At 36.8% G+C, this 5,395-nt stretch overlaps 1 protein-coding gene across 1 annotated transcript in view; it reads left to right on the forward strand.

Moving 5' to 3' along the window:
- The first annotated feature begins 485 nt into the window (after nt 1-485).
- The window catches only part of TBL1XR1 (transducin (beta)-like 1 X-linked receptor 1), a 58,217-nt gene continuing 53,307 nt past the window's right edge, over nt 486-5,395 (forward strand). The window contains exon 1 of the mRNA XM_010014805.1: nt 486-552. The gene's annotated coding sequence lies outside the window, so the exon portion shown is untranslated. The remainder of the gene's footprint in view (nt 553-5,395) is intronic.

The following is a 5,395-nucleotide window of genomic DNA, read 5'->3' on the forward strand; positions in this document are numbered from 1 at the left end:
ATTCCTGCCACAAGCTTATTTGCTCAAAGATTGTGTTTCAGGCTCCCTGCGGGAGCAGTCTGTGTGATGTGGGTAGTGACAGGATATATGCAAAAGCCCAGCTCTGTATGCTCTTCTGGGCCTGATTGCTGCTGCTGCTCTGGGCCGCGTACAAATTTGGTGATAATCACTGAGCTCCGTGAACAGAGTAGGCTGAAAGAGCCATGATAATAAGCTTATTTGCTCAAAGATTGTGTTTCAGGCTCCCTGCGGGAGCAGTCTGTGTGATGTGGGTAGTGACAGGATATATGCAAAAGCCCAGCTCTGTATGCTCTTCTGGGCCTGATTGCTGCTGCTGCTCTGGGCCGCGTACAAATTTGGTGATAATCACTGAGCTCCGTGAACAGAGTAGGCTGAAAGAGCCATGATAATGTTTTATTGTGTTAACACCACCGTTTTCAAAATAATAAATAATGTTTCCTATTTTGTCTCCCTCTTTCCTTGTCAGCATCACCCTTCTGTGGCAAGAGGCACCTGAAAGGAAAACTTCCGCATATCAATGCACTGCCAATGGTAAGTACCTTTTTAACTGACTAGAGGTGTCGTGGTTCCTTCCTGCAGACAGACCATAAGCCAGCTTGTATTGTAAATAGTGTTTTTCAGAATAACTACTTTTTAGTACACAAGTGGATTATTTTAACTTTTTAGGAAACATCTAGACCATTATACTGTATGACTTAAAATATTACACTTGCATGTGGATTTTATCCTGTGGAAAGTAAGGCAGCATGTTAATTATGAAGTGAAAAGTGTGACTTGACAATAACATAGTTCATCCTTTGGTAACTGGTTTTGCGTCCTCTTTTGCCAGAAGCCTGTTGAGGGCAAGCTGTAGCCAAGCTGAGTGCTCTATTGCCCCGACTTGGGTACTCTCTGCAGTTTGTTTCAGGACTAACAACTTCCTCTCGGAGAAAAAAATAAAATTAAAAAAAAATTCTGTGCAATGTCGGGCGTATTTTGCTTCAGCGCATTTGACAGCCTAAGACTAGTGAAGTTAAAAGCTTCTTTGGAAAGGAGTTTGGTTGATGCAATCTTACTCCATTTCTGGAATATTACTCAATGTTACAGACTATTGGAAGTTTGCATTTGCAGACTGTCTTTATGGTTTGTTTAATGCTTCCTGATACTTGTGCAGATGGAAAGCAGAGGTGAGGTCTGAAGAGAAGGGCTGGAGCTTTCTGCTTCAGCTTTGATCAAATAACCTTTTTTCAGCAGTTTTGGTATCTTGTGTTGTCACAGTTGAGATATGCGAGAATGGTAACTGCAGCCTTAGCCTTAAGAAGTAAGGTGCATAAGATGCCAGCCTGAGTTTTGTATTTCAAGCATCTCTAGATCACTGTACTCAGAACAGAAGTTAAAGAGGTGGTATTTCTGTATTGAAAACTCAATTTGGGATCTGAGAGCTGAGCTGGGTTCCTTCGGTTGGTGTGTGGACATTTATCTAAAGAATATGTAAATAAATTATAGTGTCACACCTTTGCAACTTCACTGTCTTCACCCTGTGAGCAAAATGACTCCAAGAGAGTTTGCTTGGATGTAACTGCTTGCTTTGAAAAGCAAGAAATGATTCTGTTGAGTCTTGAAGACGTCACAGAGTGAGATGTAATGCAGCATGTATTTGACACTAAGTAAAGCAAATATAACTTTGAAATCAGAAGATCTGCACCATTGTGTGTATGTCATTTAATAGCCTGATGTTTAGGCTCAGAGGTGATATGTGTAATGTTTATACTGATTTGGGATGAATTTCAGCTGATAGGAATGAATTTGTTGAGTAAGAAGGCATCGTTTTTACCTGGTCACTTAGCCTGGTATTTTAACTTTCCAAAACTGAAACTAGCAATGCTCACAGCCTTTTCTGTTATTGCTGAGTTTTCATTGTTGTTGTTGACCTTTTTCCAAATAAAAGCTACTCTGATTTATTTTTATTTTGTAGTAGTTGAGCATGGTTTTAGTTATGATTTAAAATATAGGTCTGTATTACTGCTTCTCTTAAAAACATGACTCATTCCATATTAACCTAGTCCTTATACTTACTAAAATTTTAAAATACTGAAAGACTGTACTTGAAATGTTACTGCATTTTGTCCTAATTTCCCCCCTACAAATTATATTAGAAATTCAGAATTGCACAGTCTCAAGGGCATGCTAGTTGTTACAGTGATCATAAAACATACTCAACTGTTACTTGTAGTGAAGTAATCCCCTTTAAGGGCTGCTTTTGTGCTGTAAGTTGTTATATTCTAATATTCTAGAGATTTCTGAACAATTACTCACCTCTTAATTAACTATGAAACAGTTTGAATGTGGATTTATGAGACAAGCTAGGCACATTCTTCATCATCCCAAAAGTAATGATAACTTAATCTGGTTTATAGTAAAGAAAACTTTTATAGGTTTATACTACGTTTTGTTTTTTTTTTTTTTTTTCTGATGTATGTAGAGTGTGGGCCAGAGGTTGACCTGAAAAAAGCAGTTTGTGTTGTTCTCCCAAACAGAACTTAGCTACTCATGTTCAATATGTATATGTGAATCAGAAATGATCCTTGCATTTTTGATCATGATTGTCAGTTCCATTTCTTAGTAAATGGAAAAGTAAAGGGGGAAAAATTACACTTCGTCTTCTGTTTTTTCTTTGCTTTTCTATTTTAAAAGTAATTAAAAGATGCTTATTTTTTGCATCACATATAATACATTAACTGATAACTAAATAAGGTAAAATATCAGTTACCACTTAAAAACATATTCTAATTGTTGGCAATTTTTTAAAAAATAAAATATGTTGTGATATAGGCTTCTAAAAGAGAGTGTGGTTCTGTTGGTTTAAGTTCTCCTCATTCTTCCAGTCAACTGTAACGTTCCTCAGAATCTCAGAAGGATGCAAAGGCTTAACAAAAAAGGCCTGTTAAGTGAAGGAAAACTAGTGTATAATTCTTGGGACACTATGAAATTTTGGACTGTTCTCCTTCTGAAACTAGTGGATGCTGTTACCAATGAAGGAAGGTGAAACACAGTGTATTTTGCCTCATAACTGGTTACAGCTGAAGAGTTATATTTCAGTATTCATACATAAGTTCTATTTATTGGATCAGCATGAATTAGCTGATCCAGTGGTGTATTTATTAAAGAGGAAGTGCTAATAGTGTGATACAGAGGAAAAATTGTGTGGTAGGGTGCATACTTGATAAGCATTAAGCATTTTATGTACTACTGCATTCTAATCCATTTTCTTAAAGTTTTTTTAGTTCTGTTTCTTTACAGAAAACAAGCTAAACACGGTAATAAGATCCTTTTCAGATTCAGAGGGAAAACACTCCTTGCTTCCTTTTTCTAGCATTGAAGTTCACTACTGAATGAATCAAGTGAAAGAGTAACTACTGTCCTTAAAAATTTTAAGAAGTGGTGGCTGTACTTTGAAGTAGCATTTGCCAGAGAACTTTCTCTGCTGATTCTGTAACCGTTTTGCAGTTCAGAAATAAGCTTTGACTAAGAATTCTCGGCAGAATCATAAATATGTAATTATCTAAGCAGCTGGGATATTGAGCCACTGGCAGGTGCCCAGTGCAGCACAATCACAAAAGCAAAGGGAAGTGGGCCAGTATCTCAAATCTGAGGAATGTCCTCTAAAACAGGATGAAGGCCATAGCTGTTCCTTGCCTATTACCATTCCTAGGTTTTAAATCATAAATGTGCCTGAGAAGAGGCTGTTTCTGCTGTGATAGGTTGTCTTATGTTTCAGGTTTTTTGTTTTGTGGGCTTGTTTTGTTTTTGTTTTTTTTTTTTTTAATTGTTGTTTTCCTCATCCTTCACCTCCCCTGCCTTGGGTTTTTTGTCTTTACTGCTTTATACTGGTTTTGGTTCAATAGTTAATAGCAGCAGTAGTAGTACAGCTAGCATTAGATTATATCTTACTTGATCAGCATGCCATCTGCTTTAGAGGAGAGGGAGATTTTATGTTTCTGCTGGTGGTTCACTGCCATATGCCCATGGTAAAGTTGCATAACCTGAAATGACCCTTTTCCTTTTTAACGAAAGAATTAGAAACACAATGTTAAATATTCTTGACAGTGACTAAGTTTGTTGCAAATTTGAAAAAACTAAACTGGGTATTAGGTGGCTGTGAAGTAGGATGTTGTGGAGAAAACCCAAGGACAGGCTGTTTTGTATCTGAGCACATTAGTGTTACTGTCTGGAGAAAACCATGTTAATATGTCACTTGTATCATCGGGTCATGATCCTGGTTTCCTTCTTGTCAACAGAAAGTTGGTTCTAGCTCAAGTCAACAATAGTAAAAACTGCCCTTAGTTTCAGTGGTGTTGATGCCGGGAGATAATACTGCTGCAGAACAACAGGATATCTGTAGGCTGAGAGGAATGATACTGAATATACTGACTTTTATTTACTCGGGAGAGACTGAGACCTGGCCACCGAAGACCAGGGACCTTGTGTTGGTATGGCTGTCAGCATGGATGCCAGATCTAGAAGCATATACCTTTACGCCAAGCCTCTAGTTCACCATATGAATAGAAATAAAGATAATAGTCACTGGGTTAGTGGACGTGTATTTGTAAATGAAGGTCATGTGTGGTGATATAAAAAAAACCTATTCAGGACAAGGGATCTGAATCCTCCAGAGGTTGATACTGAGCATATGTTTGTAGTCACACAAATAGATGGTATTGATGTCAAATGTGAGCTGTAGTTGCAATACGTGTACTCATTAATGATGTTAATGAAATCTTCCTGTTTCATTTAATTTATTTTGGCTGTAGACGGACTATATTTTAGTATGGTCTACATGTGCTGTAAGAATGTTTTATCATGTGTTCAGGTGTTTGACGTCTGTCTTTTTTTAATTTTTTAAATATTAATTCACTAGCATAAATTTTATTCAAGTCTGCCATAACAATATGAAAAGGAGAGAACTTTGTTAAAGTAATAAACTGGCAAAAGAGCTTTTAAAAAATCAGCTATTTCACTCTTGCAAGCTTGTTTTCTCTGTTAGCGTAGTCAACATTTTTTGTGAAAACAATCATGCACTTCTGGTAAAGAGAATACAGTAAGTAAAATAATATGCATATATGATGGACTATGAAGAAGGCGGTTTAAGTGTTTGTTTCTTAATGAGAATTTAGAATTAAGTAAGCAGTAGTTAAAATGAATAGAGGGCAGATCAACTGTCAGAGCAGATTATTTTTTCATGAATAAAAGGAACAAATTTGAAACTATCAGGTACATAACACACAAATTAAGGGGGAAAATAGATGGTCAAAGGTTAAAGAGGGGATGAAAACACAAGTTTTATGGTCACAAGATCAAATGAGGCATTAGTTAATTTTCCTTTTTTTGGTGCAGT

The sequence above is a fragment of the Nestor notabilis genome, unplaced genomic scaffold (genome assembly GCF_000696875.1).
Source record: "Nestor notabilis isolate BGI_N333 unplaced genomic scaffold, ASM69687v1 scaffold16805, whole genome shotgun sequence".
In the NCBI taxonomy this organism is placed as follows: domain Eukaryota; kingdom Metazoa; phylum Chordata; class Aves; order Psittaciformes; family Psittacidae; genus Nestor; species Nestor notabilis.